This window comes from Anarhichas minor, unplaced genomic scaffold (assembly GCF_050575085.1).
Source record: "Anarhichas minor isolate MPS153535 unplaced genomic scaffold, ASM5057508v1 ptg000007l, whole genome shotgun sequence".
NCBI classification, from domain to species: domain Eukaryota; kingdom Metazoa; phylum Chordata; class Actinopteri; order Perciformes; family Anarhichadidae; genus Anarhichas; species Anarhichas minor.
In genome coordinates this window covers 20,918,666-20,934,770 of record NW_027466453.1, presented here as the reverse complement: position 1 = coordinate 20,934,770, position 16,105 = coordinate 20,918,666, and the positions used below count along the sequence as shown (strand labels likewise).

Genomic DNA, 16,105 nt, shown 5'->3' with positions numbered 1-16,105 from the left:
TGCAAAAAGTCAACAAAACGACTACAAAGAGACAGACAAACACATCCTCAACAAAGTAAACTACAAACAAAAAAGGTAAAAGGGAGAATACTGGATTCACCATAAACTATATAACACAATAAGTATGAATGTTGTATTTATTAATGACTAAAAAGACCCACTTATACATCTGAGGGGTCGTGAGATGATCGGATGGAAAAGAGGAAAGAATACTTTCCAGAGCACAAATCGTTTATCAATGCGTTTAATGACTTCCTGTTTTCAGAAAACGTTTTAAACAATATTCTACTTATTCTTTTGAGCACAATAAGTTACAATAATCTATTTTGAACAGTGAAATGATTGTACAGTGATTGATGACATACCAAAAGCTAAGAGGTGATCATTTCACTACATGCAACATTACTTTTCTACATTTATGCAACACTAAAAAAAACACTGAAATGTATTTAACATCTTTATAACCTATTGTGTGGCCTTTGGGGGTTTCAGGCATTCACACATCTGTCTCCTAATAATACACATACACATGTATTTGACACTTTGTTGTTCCTACAGGCTTTTCTGTCTTTTTCTGTGCAAAAGTAGCTCAAAGATTTAAACTCTTTACCTTGCAGCAGACATGTTTCTCTTCTTGGTATGTCGTCTTCAGGTCCTCATTTTATTACCTGCGTGGTTAAAATATAAACAGATCTTTTACTTGTCTAGAGACCACCAACTCATCTGTTGACTGAATCAGTTAAACATCAGCATCTGATCCGTCGGGAGTTTTCTTGACAAAACGTCGAAAGCTGTTCGGTTTCGTTTTCGTTTCTCCACATCACCAGGTTGAACCGAACAACAACACACATTCATTCACGGCTCGGCCGTCAGCTGAGTTTTGTTTATTCAACACGCTGAAACAGGGAAGTCAGTATAACTTAAAGTACCAGTTTGATTCTCGTGATGTCACGAGATCACGCGAGAATCACGTTATCAGCAGCAGCGCACCAGCTGATTTCCTGATGCTGCCTTCATGTCGGAAATGTAAACTTGATGTGACCGAAAGCAATGATTTAAGTGACTGTGAAGGGAAAGTTGCCTTTCTAGCAGAGAGTTAATATGGGAACAGTGGTATTCAAATACTGTACTTTAGTACAATCCTGTCCCGACATCCTGTTGAAACTGCCCCGCACTGCTGCACGCGCTGTTTGAGCAGGACAACACGCAGCTTTGATTACTTAGAAAATCTAAGAGTGGTACAAATCTTCAGAGTTGCTGTGCTCTATTTTAACCTTAACAGATGTTTAATCACTCACAATACTGTGAGTTAAATGTGGCTTTGCAGCGTCTTTTGGTGTAATTCTTTTTAGAAAAAGTGAAATGTAATATAAAATAAAAGGTAGGTGCTCCTAATGCAAAATCATCTTTAATGGTGCCATCAGGGTTCAGTTCACTTATCAGAAGTCTTGTGTAACAGCACCACCCAGTGGTGTATAGGGCGAGAATCTTTAAATCTAAACTTTTCTATTTTTGTTTGTATGTGAAATTATAAAGTAATAAATAATAATTCTTGAAATGGCTTCATTTAGATAGATGTAGGCTGATGGATCAAACACTGCTGTTAAAGTTGAATGAAACAGAGCAGAGGGCTGACTGAAGCAGCTATAAACCTTCATTAGATGACCCATATGACAGCACTGCTGATGTCCCTGGTCATGTTAAGACACCGCGTGCACAGCGGTGTGTATACAAGCTATAGGCAGTGAGGTGGGCTTAGTGCCCTTTCTATGGCAACAGGGCGTCCAGAATCTGTATGTTTTCTCTCAGCTGATCTCAGTTCACTCCTCACAGCTATGACACTGACTCCATGCTCACTAACAGATCTCAGATCAGGCAACAATTTAAAATATTGTAATAAACTGTCAGAAAATAAAAGGCAAGTTTCAGGTTTGATGAGGGAGAATGAATGACCAGTCCTGACCAAGAGAGAGAAAATGACGTAAAGATGAAGAAGGAATGATCTCTAAGGAAATAAACGTGAAGAAAAACATTAACTTAGGACAATAAAGAATAAACAATGAAGGAAAAAGAAATAAAAACATTAATATGAAGAGAGGAAAGAGACGGATAGACAGACAAGATGAACAAATAAAAAAATGATTAAAGGGAAAGTAAAAGTTACCGGGATAATATGAAGGGTTGGGCGATATGAAGACAGAATAAGAAGGAAAAGATTGACAGAATAAAGAATAAAGAAAGAGTAACAAAGAAAGAAGATAGAAAAAAATGTAGAACAAAGACAGGAATGAAAGGATAAGAAAAAAGAAAAAATGAAAGTAGTAAGAAACAAAGGAAGGAATAATTTAAAGAAAGAAGACAAGGCAACATGAAGAGAGGGGAAAAACAAAGTATAAGGAAAGTATAAGTAGCATGATTCAGACATTATAGTGCATCACTTTTGTCTTAAGCTTGCAGTTAGAAGCAGAATAAAACAGAAATGAAATGGAAAACAGAAGTGAGTATCTATCAGCCTGAGTCACAATAATACAGTAGTTACCTGTTGAAACATCAGCAGCAGGCGGCTGAATCAGGAGCCTTTTATTCTGCAAACAGACTGACTGTGTCTTTGTGATGGAAGATTTCTATGTTAATCGGGAGAAGAGAGAGTTGTTCACAAATCAATAACAAAGTCTTCAAAAGATTCAAAGTTGTCTTTGTCCATTTATTTGCTTGCAAGGGAAGAGTGCACCACAGATACTCATTCAGCAGTCTGTGGTGAGCTTCAACGAAATACAACATTCAACCTCCTTTTATACCTACAGAGGCCTCCACCCCACATGACTCCCATGCAGGAAGTGTCTAGTCTGGTCTTATCTGGTTCATGCAGGTAGCTCAGTGAGTCGGTTGTGGTTTCTATGTTCCTGTTTTAAACTAGCCTTCCGAGAAACAGAGTATGTGAACATGTCTTCAGTTAAGAAAACAGGTCTTTAGGTGCTGACATCTGTGTCTTGCAGGGCCTGTTTTTACTTCTCCATTATACCAAGATGTCACACTATGTTCTTTAAAAACCTTCCATGATGCTAATACATATTTTACCATTACATCTTCTCTTTCACCTGTTTGTTCCTCTTAGCTTCTCTCATGGCGTTAGCTTCACTGATGCACGGGAAAGAAGAGCAGCCACCCTGAGAATGTCTGGAAAGTTTCAGGAAACAAGTAACAAAGATAGAAGTACAGGAAATACAAGTACTGCATCCATCAAGTGTAATACATTTGAGTAAACATGACAAATTCAGTTCTTCATTCAGGTCGAAGAGCTGCTCTGTGTTAAAAGTGTGAATCCAACACGCCTCTCTGCGGAGCAGTGAGTTGATAATGTCACCACCTCCAGGAGAGGGGGAAATGTTTTCTATTCCCCATTAAATGAAGCTGCAGAACCATGGCCAGCCTGCTGAGCATACTGTTCAGCATTAACAAATATAATTGCTCAACAAAATGCACTAAAATTTGAAATACAGAGGTGTTAAAATGATTAATCCCACACAAAAAAAAACACAAATTAAGTATTATTCTATCATAGAAGCACTGGTTGCACTGGGCTTAATGGCAATTAGCAACATGGGTACGTGGATTCATTTGAAAATTGGGGCTCAGGGGCCCAATTGCCCCGGGGCCCCTGAATAGGTTTACTCCGGCCACGCAGGATGCTGGAGCAGGCGAAGGACATCGTCAAAAACGCTCACTCAGCTGCTCTCAGCTCAGCGCAGACACTGAGGGATCAGAGTGGAAACACTGCTGACATGGCAGTGTTCTCACAACACGCAAGACAGCGGGACAACATCTGCAGAACACACTGAAGAACACGGAGTAACACAGCAGAACACGCATCGGGATGTAAATGCTATAATGTTCAGTTTGTATTGGTGAGTCATCTGTGTATGAATCAGTTTGGAGGATGTAGTTTGTGGTGCTATTGAATTATAACACTCACAGGTGTTTTTATTATTATGTCTACCCCACTTATGAATGAGTGTAGGCTAAATAACCGATCTGTGTAATGCGCCACAAGCCCTTTTACCCAGATAGTAACAATATTGTGTTTGAAGTTATTTTTACATGGAAATGAAAAGGAGCGCAAACACCTAAAACATCTATATTATGTAAATATTTTTTTTTTTTTTTAAAAGGTTTAATCCAAGCCGCTCTAACTCACTGTGCATCTAATTTGTCTTCCTGGAGGGAAGAATTGTGTTTAACCCTGTAGACCAGAGGGCCCATGGGGGCCTCCTCACCCAGAGACTCCTTCTAATCAGGCTCAATTACTGAGGATAGAAACGTTCAAAGTGCGACCACCTTTAAGCGAGCCTCTGTTTTCTTTCCCTCCCTCTCTCTTCTTTTACTCCAGAGGACAATTTACTGGAAGCATTCCCTGAGCCAATGCTCGAGGGGCGCTCTATAACAAGGCCCCGATTAGGCCTGGATTTGCAGCTTGCTGAGTTGATGTCAGATTGGCATAAAGAGTCCACGTGGGACCAGTGTGGGTGCGGGCCTGGGACTTGATTTGCGTACCTTCTCTCGCCTGTCAGGAATAATTGTTTAACGAGTGCAAAGGGTCAGAGAATCAGAGAGGTCTTTAGTCAGAGCTCAAGGTCTCTCTTCAGGGAAAAAGTGTTTGAATCTGCAAGAGAGATTCTGCTTCAACGAGAGTTTACTGTGGAATTAACGCTGTTTTTTTATAATATGGCTTAATGCTACTTTATACTAAATATTGTACTATTTACTTCATCTACATTTATTTGACCTTTGCAGATTAAGAATTTAAATTTAAAACAACTTTTTATGTATTGTTATATATTAAATAACGATGCTGCTTACGTATTAACACTTCATTATTCAATAATATACACTTATGGAAGACGTATTCAGATATTTTATTTAAGTAAAAGTAGCAATAAAACAAAAACAAGTAAAAGTCATGCATTCACAATTTTACTTAAAAGTACTCTTTATGCAGAGTGACCCATTTCAGAACCATATATATTATATAACTGTACGACCTGTACTGTTTATTAATCAATAAACTTAATTATTGATGTTTTAAAGTGTTTATCACTTCAATGCTGCAGCTGGTAAAGATTGAGCTCATTTTAACTGCTTAATACACTGCTGTGTAGCTCAATATGTAAGTATACATCATAAGATCATGTCAAAGATCATAATCTCTCTTTGACATTGTTGGTTACATGAGCAGCTGAACAACCTTTTTCATCCACATCATCAGAGCTGCGGGTCTCGACCCATAAAAACAAATGCTTAGCCCGCTCACGATGCACTGACACGGGCGCAAACTGACATGAAAATGAGGATTTGTTTTTAGTCTCTGTTGTTTCAGATGATTCATTAATTCACAAGAATAAGTTAATAAGTTATCCTGTGAGCTATCTTTGATGAACATCTTTCTACCAGCTCACAAAAGTCAATAAAAGAGGAAATTGTTAGCTCAGTGACTTTAAGTGCAATAGTAAAAAAACGGTACAGCGTGTAGCCGCTAAATCCTCACCAGATCTGGCGGCATCTAATGATGAGGTTGCAGATTGTAACCAACTGAAACTTCTTCCATGTGCCACGCATGAAGGGGAACTATGATGGCCGGCGTGAAAACGCAAATGGCCCCATCTAAAGCCAGAGTTTTGTTTGTCCGTTCAGAGCCACTGTAGAAACATGGCGGCCGGCTCCGTGAGGACGACCTGCTCCCTATGTATAAACGTCTCATTCTGAGGTAACGCAGACACATTTCTTATGTTCAAGTTATTATACACTAAAGAAAACAAAAAGTAGCAAAAAAGTACTGTAAGTACAATGTTTAGGTACTTGAGGTATCTCTGTTTGATGTTTTGTTATATTTTAAGGGCAATTTTGTACTTTTTAATCAATCGCATTTATTTTACATCTATACTTAGTGGACACTTATAAGATTTTACACAAATAAAAAACTAATGATAAGCTCATAAAATGCTTTTCTCAAGATTTAACTAGTGGATCCAAAACTTTTGTCACGTTTCAGACGTCAATGGAGGAGACATTTCCCTCTAAACGTCTCACATGTTTTATGGACTTAGGTAACTATCTAAATTATCCAACATTTCATTTAAAAAGAATCAAAGATTAGAAAAAGGCCCAGAAAAGATTCCACTCTCAATGCAGGCAAATTTCCACACAATATTGTGTAAATTGCATCCTGGACCATCACTGGCTTCTAAACAGCCTGTACATCCAGCCTGTACATCCAGCCTGTACATCCAGCCTGTACACCCAGCCTGTACATCCAGCCTGTACATCCAGCCTGTACACCCAGCCTGTACATCCAGCCTGTACACCCAGCCTGTACACCCAACTTGTACATCCAGCCTGTACATCCAGCCTGTACACCCAGCCTGTACATCCAGCCTGTACACCCAGCCTGTACACCCAACTTGTACATCCAGCCTGTACATCCAGCCTGTACACCCAGCCTGTACATCCAGCCTGTACACCCAGCCTGTACATCCAACTTGTACATCCAGCCTGTACATCCAGCCTGTACACCCAGCCTGTACATCCAGCCTGTACATCCAGCCTGTACATCCAGCTTGTACATCCAGCCTGTACACCCAGCCTGTACATCCAGCTTGTACATCCAGCTTGTACACCCAGCGGCCGATCGACCCGGTCACAGCTTTTTTCTGTCCTGGCTCCACAGCGGTGGAATGAACTCCCCACTGACGTCAGGAAAGCAGAGTCGCTGCCCATCTTTCGGCGCAGGCTGAAAATTCACCTCTTCAAGAAGTACTACCCTGAGCCTTCCACCTAGCACTTATTGTATTCGTATTAGTTTGTTGCACTTATTGTATTCATATCGGTTTGTTTCTGCACTGTACTTTTGCTCTGGTTTATGCTCTTAGATGCTTGTTTAAAAAAGGAGATGCACTTATGACTTCTGGTGACTTGTAGTTCTCTTGAATACCATGTTGAAGACACTTATTGTAAGTCGCTTTGGATAAAAGCATCTGCTAAATGACTGTAATGTATGTAACGTAATGTAATGTAATGTACATGCAACGCCTAAACTCAGATTAAAGTTGAGAACAGATTTGTCAAACTCTGCTCGTCAGCCTTCACAGTGAAGCTCAAACGTCAAAGTGAAGGAACAACATTTTTTTTTAATTCTTCAATTTTTAAGAAACACTTTCAGCAATAAAAAAATACATTATAATCCATTGGTACTTGCTGAAATCTCCAAGTTCTGTTTGTTAACTGATCTGTGCAGAAACGCCGCTACACGCTGAGATGTTAAAAGGTAAGGGGGGGGGGAGCAATTTGGGAAAGCAATTTCTAAAAAGCGTGCAGAAAGATTGACTGTCTCTAATTATTGTTTGATTAGTTGTGATTGTTTTTGATTGATGTTCATATTTGATCAGTTGTGATAAAGATGTTTAAACAGCAGGGGGCGACAAACTCCACCTTGGAAGAGCAGTGCTGGAGGGAGCTGTCCTTTCAGCGCCACACACACACACACACACACACACACACACACACACACACACACACACACACACACACACACACACACACACACACTGTGCCAATACTGCACACTAATTACATAGAATTCGGTCATTAAAAAAAAGAAGAAGTTGAATTTAATGTAAGTGCATGAATTCAAACACTTAACAAAATCAGACTCTTCCTCGCTGCTAATTATCATTTCTGGAGAATCCTCTTATTAGAAGATGAGACCATATCTGCCTTCATAGCTGTGAGCTGCAGCTAAAATCGCAGTTATTAATGACAGGAGCCATAGTAAAAAAAGAAAAATAAGTGAAGCTGGAAAGCAGACATTTAGTGAGATTACTTCAGGGAATACATGGGTGAGAGAGAGAGAGAGAGAGAGAGAGAGAGAGAGAGATAGAGAGAGAGAGAGAGAGAGATGCAACAATTGGATCGGACGATAATAAACCATAAATGCATAAATCTCAGCCTGTGTATACAAATGCAATTCAGTAATCCTCCATTTACCCATCCAGAGAGAGAGAGAGAGAGGGAGAGAGAGAGAGAGAGAGAGAGAGAGAGAGAGAGAGAGAGAGAGAGAGAGAGTCCACCATCGCTACACCCCCTCCTTCCGCCCCCTCCACTCACTGAAACGGAATTAAAAAATCTTTAATATCTTTCCAGCAACGAGCCTCATCGCTGCAGCACAAACACATATACATATACACACTGTGGGCCTTTTAAAAAACCAAGAAGAAGAAGAAGAAGAACTAGCCTGCAGAATTAAGAGCATCTTCTTCACATTAACATTACTCATCATCTGACAAAAGAGGGGGAGTATTGAACGTATAGCACCGCTGACATCGTGACAACACCAGCTCAGTCTGTGTGGATCTGTGCAGCTCGCTCTCCCGGTTGTGTAATATCTTCTTCTCTTCTTCTTCCTCCTGCAAGCGGCCGAGACCTGCATCCGCGAGGAGAGACAGGAGAACAAGAGGAGGAGGAGGAGGAGGAGGGGAAAAAACAAGGGGGGATTGCAACATTCATCAGTATTTATTTTTCTTCCTGTTACATGGCGCAAGGGCTATACAAACGGGACCGTCCTGGGTGTGATACTGCCACGGTGAATTTGGATATTCAAGCAGCAGCAGCAGCAGCAGCAGAAGTGGCGGCGGCGGCAGTATCCTCCTCCATCCACGGAAGAAGCATCCTCGGCTGCGGCGGCGCCCACACAGACTCCTCGTCCTCCTCCTGCCGGCTCTATGTCGAGTGATGGTCGGCTTGCCTTGCTGGATGCTCCCCGCTCTCTCCGGATCGTCGACGACCGAACCTCCTCTGACCGCAGACCCCCATTTTCGGCGGAAACCTTCCCAGAGCTATAGAGCTACATATGGAAACTGGGGATCAAAATTTTAGGAAAAAGGAAAATCTACGCGATTAATTTCTTTTCTTTTTATTTCTTCTTCTTTTTTTGATTTTTATCGGTTTCTATCTGTTTTTTTTTGTGTGTGTGTTTTTAAAACCTGCTAATTAATTAATTCATTTGTTGAGCCTTGATTTCCTCATTCCACCGTTGTGAGAAGACAACGTGATTTTTTTTATTTTAACCCACAATAGGTCGAGAATCTTCTCGTTAATTTCCTCTCGACGGCACTCGAAACCGTCCATTTGTTTAATCTCTTTTGTTTTCCACTAATATGTTAGATTTCCCTGACCGTCCTTCGTTTCCCTCCCCACTTTATTATCTCCTCGCACCTTCCCCTTTTGACTAAAACATATTAGAATAATAATATTTTAAATAATCTTTAGGGTAGCTGCTGGTTTAGTTATAATTCTGAATTTTAAATGTTATAGCCTTATACTAAAGTAACTGTAACTCACTGTAACAGACATATTGAACTGTTGTACTGTAAGCCTGCCATTACTCTAACACCGCCCCCCCCCCTAACCATCTCTATGCTCCGTTTGAGCTCATGTTAATTCAGCTCTGTGCTCAGCTGTAACCTTTACAAGTCAGGAAACAAGCTTTTTCTCCTCTTCTTTTGAAGGCCCGTGGAGAATAAACCTCAGTTTGGTTCATCTCACTTCCATTTTTAGGCTGTGCTGTGCCACTATAGGCTTTAGGACATAATTAGTCCTTTATAGCTCCGTGTTATTATCCACACATCTGCAGCTGGAGGCCTTCTGAGGTGCTGTCATCCTCTGCATACCTGATTTCTAATTTTTTGGGGGCTGGTGTATAAAAGTATGAACAAATAGAGAGGGGAGACATCACTGCCTCTTCCTCTCTTTCCCCCCAAAAACCTCCATCCTCAGTTTTTCTCTTGTTTTGGTTCTCACCCAAACGCAACCATAAGGTTCCTACCGCATCCTCCTGGTCCTTCTTCCCTCTCCTTCCGCTCGAGTATATCCCGTTTTTTCGGTTTGGTTTGGTCCCGCAAATTTTCAAATATTTACTTCCTGTACATCAAGAGGAAAGGGGGTCCCCCTTTCATGGAATGCGGAAACATGGGTCTGTTCGACCGCGGAGTCCAGATGCTGCTGACCACGGTGGGAGCCTTCGCGGCCTTCAGCCTCATGACCATCGCGGTCGGCACGGACTACTGGCTGTACTCCCGCGGCGTCTGCAGGAGCAAGTCCATGAGCGAGAACGAGACCAGCAAGAAGAACGAGGAGGTGATGACCCACTCAGGCCTTTGGAGGACGTGCTGCTTAGAAGGTAAGAATAAGACTCTCTGCATGCTCTCCAACACATAACAAAAAACTCTCCCAACAGGGTTTCACTTGTGGGCTTTAAAGTTCACGGGCCACAGCACATGTTTTCTTATTGCAGGATGTTCTGTTCCTCTCATGCCACTGTGTAAGGATGTGCCTCTGTTTTCCAACATGAAATGCACAGCAAGAATTCACTGAAATTGGTGGTTAAAGCCAGAACTGATAGGAGAGGGGCAAATGGGACTGCATCTATACTCGTAAACTCCAATAAGTACACGGTTTCTGTCTTGGGACGTCCCTCAAACGGGCCGCAGGGGAAATCTGATTAAACGGACAGAAACGAGGCAAAATACTAATTCTGCTACAAAAAATGGCTTATTTGCTTTAAAGTTTCTTTCAAAACTCTTTGGTTGACACATGCAACCTGTGACGAGTCTGCAAGGTCAAGAAAAACTTGGACTAAAACTTTCCGCTTCAATCCATACTAATGCATTTCTTTTAGGGTGTTCATCTCTTGCAGAGAGGTTTTTTGAGAAAAATCCTAGTTCTGCAACCTAAATTTGTGTCTTTGCTGCAGTTTTTCTTTAATCTGTGCCTTTTTCCTGTGGAAGACTGGATACTTTGACTCCTACAAGTCTCTAATGAAACAGTTAGACAAAGAAAAAGCACATTTTTGAGTTGAAATTACATGGAACCTGTGACAAGTGTTATATATCATATTATATTATATTACCCGGGTATCTAATATATTCATTTCTAGGGCTCACAAGGTGAGAAGAAATGTGTTTTAGATCCACACTAATACAAATCTTTTAGGGTAATCAGCTCCTGCAGGCAGGGTGACGCAGGTTTCTGTTTTGGGACACCTTTTAAGGGGTCAAGGGGAAAAGAACAATCATAATTCTGCTAACACAATTTATGTTTTTGTTCCATATTGCATAGCATAACCTTTCATTCCTTTAATGAAACAAACCAAGATAAATCACCCTTTTGGTTAAAACGACACATGGTGGGAGACACTGCTTCATTTTAAAGGGTCACAAGACAAAAAAAAAACTTGGATATGGATCATCAAGACTAAAACTCTCTACCTAAATCCAGACTAATATAGTCCAGTTAGCGTGTTCATCTCCTGCAGGCAGGGTGAAGCGGGTTTATGGTTGCAGCCTGAAGCTGTTGCATAAAAGCCTCCCACACCATTTTGGAACAGTTTCTCTAGTCAGACGTTAGAGTTGAAATAATGAAATAATAACATATTCAGGAGCTGTAGTTACGGAGGAAGATTCATCATATATCACCCTGATAGATTAGCAAACCGACAGATTGGTCTAACTTTAAATAAGGGACCAGTTAAAGAGGAAGTGACAGAAGGCCACCAGTTTGGACAGGGTGTTTAATTTCATAATGAAGCCCAAGAAGTAAAGTCACGGTAGAGATGCAGCCTGCTGACCTGCCTGACGGCTTCGCCGATAGCGGGGCTCGCCGCTGCTCTCGTCATGTCACCTTTGACCTTAGATGTCAATCTACCTCACGTCCTGAGCACAGGTTTGCGGAGACAACCTCTCGAGTCCACCCTGTCGTACGGAGGCGGCGTGCTTCCCGTCATGGTGGCGTTGGGGTGCTGACTTGGAGCGCGGCGCTGTAACCTTGTGAGGGCGCAGGGCGTTACAAATCTGCTCATCTTCTTAGCTGTGAGATCCTGAAAAGCCTTCATGCTCCTCTGGCTTCTGTGATAAGCAGCCCGACTCTGTGTGCCTTCCCTTCAAAAGCTTAACAACTGGTTTGAAGTCCAATTTTAAGCTCCTATATTCCATATTTTACATTGATAATGTATAAAATGGCCATGTGAAAACAGTGCGACACTGTGAAATGGCTCCCGTTGGCTTTACAAAGCGTAGTGAGTTTCAGCTCATTGTTTATCTGTTTGGTCCACAGCTTTACTGTTCTGGTACTCCCACCGCTCTCATAGTGTCGTTTTTGGCTGAAGCCGGCAGCGTTTAGAGAAAAAAACTCTTAAAAACCCTCTGCACACTATACCTGCTCAGCAGCAAACAACAGACAGACACAGTTAGAGACTAGCTGGTGAACATAGAGGATCATTTAGCAGCTAAAGAGACAGATATTTACATCAGGAGTTGGTGGAGACCAAAAACAGAGCTAAAAGAGAGAGAATATTAGACTTACATCCATCAAGTGACAGACAAAGACATTCCTAATGAATGATCATGTTGCTCCGTAACTGCTGGATGTGGAAATAAGCAACTGTTTGCCAACAACTGACTGATATATTATTATATACGACATCATTAGATTATCATGCATCAATGGTAGAGCAGTATGCTGCTGTTGTAGCTGCTCGAGGTGAAACTGGTTTGAACTACTTTATATACAGTTAGTTTAGTCAATGTCTCTTTGGTGAAACTGCACACAACTCATAGACATTTGAAACAAGACAAGACAAACTTTTTGATGGTTAAAATTTAATTTTAAAAGCTTATTACATGTTTTTTAATACAAAAACGTAAAATCAAAATAAATGTGTAGTGGAGTAGAAGTAGAAACTGGCATAAAATGGAAATACTTCACTATTGTACTTAAGTACAGTAGTTAGTTGCTTTGCATGGAGCCACCATCTGTTTGTGTCAATGAGAGGCGACCTGTAATGTAAAGGTGGGAGAAAAAGTGTTTAGTTTTAGTGAACTGAAATTCAAATATCAAAGTGGCACCGCATTAAAAAAAAGTTGACTTAGTAATCACCTCGACGTCTGATGGTTTACACCACGGCTGTTCCTGAGAAGCGGCTCAGGTGTCAACAACAGAAAACTGCGGTTTCACCGGTACGGATCCAGATGTGTTTGTAAGTTTGTGAAGGTGTCACAAAGTGTTTCTTGCCTGGATATATAACGGAGAACACGCTGAATGTGGATGTAGTGCTCTGGTGTATTAACTGTTCCTACAGTCCGATCACAGCTGGAGTGTAATTGTAACAATGGCTGGCCTTTATTTCTGCTGGGCCGTTATTTAATTGGCAAACCAAACGCCACAGAGTCAAGACGGGATCAGAACACCACGCTCTTGGCTCGGGGCGTGCGTGTGTGTTGCTTTTGTATCGACACAACGAGCCTCTCCCTTTGAATCCGAGATCAAAATGGCAGGAAATAAACCCAGATTTGTCATTTGTGATTCATGAACGATCCCCAGAAGAGGCGAGGGAGTGGGGAAAAAAAGGGGGGCATTTACTTACTCGGGTCAGATTCATTTAAATTCTAATTCAAATTATTTCCTGCACAGGAAATTGGGTCTTAAGAAGCGAGTACATTTAATTATAGGTAGTTTAAACCAAAAATCACTGGGGTTGAGAAATAGGAAAGTACCGAGCGGATGCAGCTGCAGAGAGGCAGAGATAAGCAGGCTGCATATCCAGCCTAGATAGTCAGGAGGAGTGAAGTTTAACATTTCAGATGTTAATTAGGCTTCAGTTCGCAGCTCAGCTCAATTGATTCAAAGTGCCAAGATGACTAGCATTCATCTTTCCCCCAGCTCCACTCAAACGAAGCCTCGCTGGCGATCAGGCAGCGACTGCCGGTTGAAGCCCCGTCCTTATCGCAGCAGAGAACACAGACTGTGTGTTTGGCAGCGCCGGCCCACACATCCTGCTCACAGAGTGGACACAGGTGGGCGACGGTTTCTGTTTGTATAACCAGCTACTGGAGAGGAGAACCTGTGAACAAGCAAAATGGGAATACCCACACTGGGTGCTTCATCACCTCCACCTCTGCTTTGCTCACTCGCTCGTCAGAGAAACACAAATAATCTCTCTCCTGGAAAGGATTGTGTATCTGGTCCAAGGCTGTGGTTTGGTTTTCAATAAAGTGGTTGTGTGTGTGATTGTGTGTGTGATATCTGGACCAATTCAAGCATATTTTAATGGATCTGCATCAGCTTCTTCCCTGAACGTTTCTGTGTGTCGTCCACCTCAGCTTGCTAGAGCGAGCATTTCACTGCATGTCACTGAGGTCGACATTCGCTGAGCTACAATGCTAATAATCATTAGCAAAAAAGCTGCGTACAAAACATTTAAGATAGTGCTTCCCTCCTGTTAGAGAAGTGTTTGGGGTCAGGGCGTGGGCCAGGGTTATGGTTAAGAACAGCAGAGATTACCGACTGGTGTATCATTGTAACTTGTATCATTGTAACTATATATATATATATATATATATATATATATACATATTTGCGGCTTTTCTCAGTTTTATGTCTACTCAAACTGAATATATTTGTGTTTTGGACTGTTAGTCGGACAAAAAAGAAGACATTTGAAGATGTAACCTTTGGCTCAGGGAAATAGTAACATTTCTTTAAACTAAATGATTAATCTATTAGTTTACTAAATTGTCAGCGGATTAATCAACAATGAAAATGATAGTTGGTTGCAGCTTTAGATCTCTTGCTTCTGAACTTAATATCTGAAAATGTGAGATACACATTCAATTTGGTCACTTTTTGAGGCTCTTTCTTTTTCTGCTTCTAGTACAGGTTTAGATGAGTTTGGGAGTTTGATCAAACACAGTGAACGGTTTGACTCCATATTCTGCCAAAAGCCAACAGCTCTCTGGCTTTTTCAATCTTTGAAAGTAAAATCTGCACCTATTGGTCTTCTGCTGTTGACGTGAAGTATTTTTGGAAGTGTGCATTTTAGACTTACAGTCTTGAAACAGTATCTAAAGTTCAGTTCACCATAAAGAGAGAGAGATTGAGCCGGTGAGACATGAGCACAGTAAACATGTGTGTTTCTGATAAATTGGGCCTCTCCTCTGTCCTATCCGGGACGTCTGCAGCTGCTGAGCCCCCTGTGCTCTCTGACAGGTGAAGCGCTCTGCGTTTGCTGCTAATCTGACATATTCATCTTCATCACAGCGCCGCCCTCAGGCTCCACGGTGGAGGGGAGAGACCGAGTCAGGGAGGAGGTGTGGGAGAGGAATGGTGGACCCTGTGATGAAGGAGGGCCACCATGGTGACTGATGTCTTTTATTACCTGTTGTCTGTCTGTTAGGGTTCATCATTTAATGTGCTTTTTCCAAAACTACGATATGTGCAATAAAATTTCCCGCATGTCCACAGTGCACGAGATATCAGCTTTGCAATAATTTAGGACTGCAAGTTATGATTATTTTCATCTGCTGAATCCGTCAATCTGCAATGAACATTGTGAAGAATGGCCGTCACACAAGGCTCCACAGTAAGAGTTGCCAGTTTGCCGTTGGCAACCGTTTTGAGAAGTTGGCAACCCGTTTCCCCTTCCCCAAGTCCCTCAGACGCAGCCTGGCCAATCAAAGCGTAGCATCGGCCAGCTCCGACCACGGTCCGACAACTTTACGACTGTGCTCCACAGACTACCATACCAGACTAGTCATTTCAGAATTTCTTAATTTTCCACTCTCATGTTCTCATTTCTTCATTTTCAAGCTGGTTTAGTGGATTTGGAGCTCGTCGTGTTTAAACGTTGTGTCATAGTGATACTCGTTACCCGAAAAGGTTTGGAGGACATTTACGTTTCTAAAACGGTACGTTTATATGTAAAAACCTGTGGAGCTAACATTAGCAGAGTATGTTAGCACACCATTAATTAGTGTTAGCACTATGCTAAGCTAGCTACTGAAGGTATACACGGGCTGCTTCTGCTTTTTAATGATTGTAACAGTGTATAAAGACGTAACAAGGAAGGAACAGTGTTGTTCCTTAATTTCATTGTCTTCTGTCTCGATCAACAGGGGATGGGGTGGTTCACTCTTACACTGTGATCTGTAGTCTTTAGCTTCTGTCTTTATCTTTGTGTTCATCATGGATATATCCTTTCAAACACGTATTGTAGACCCTTCTG

General features: G+C 41.5%; 1 protein-coding gene across 3 annotated transcripts in view; it reads right to left on the bottom strand.

The window, feature by feature from the left end:
- LOC142945155 (uncharacterized) overlaps window positions 1–16,105 on the bottom strand; it is a 42,372-nt gene that overhangs the window by 3,879 nt on the left and 22,388 nt on the right. The gene's annotated exons all lie outside the window — the stretch shown is intronic.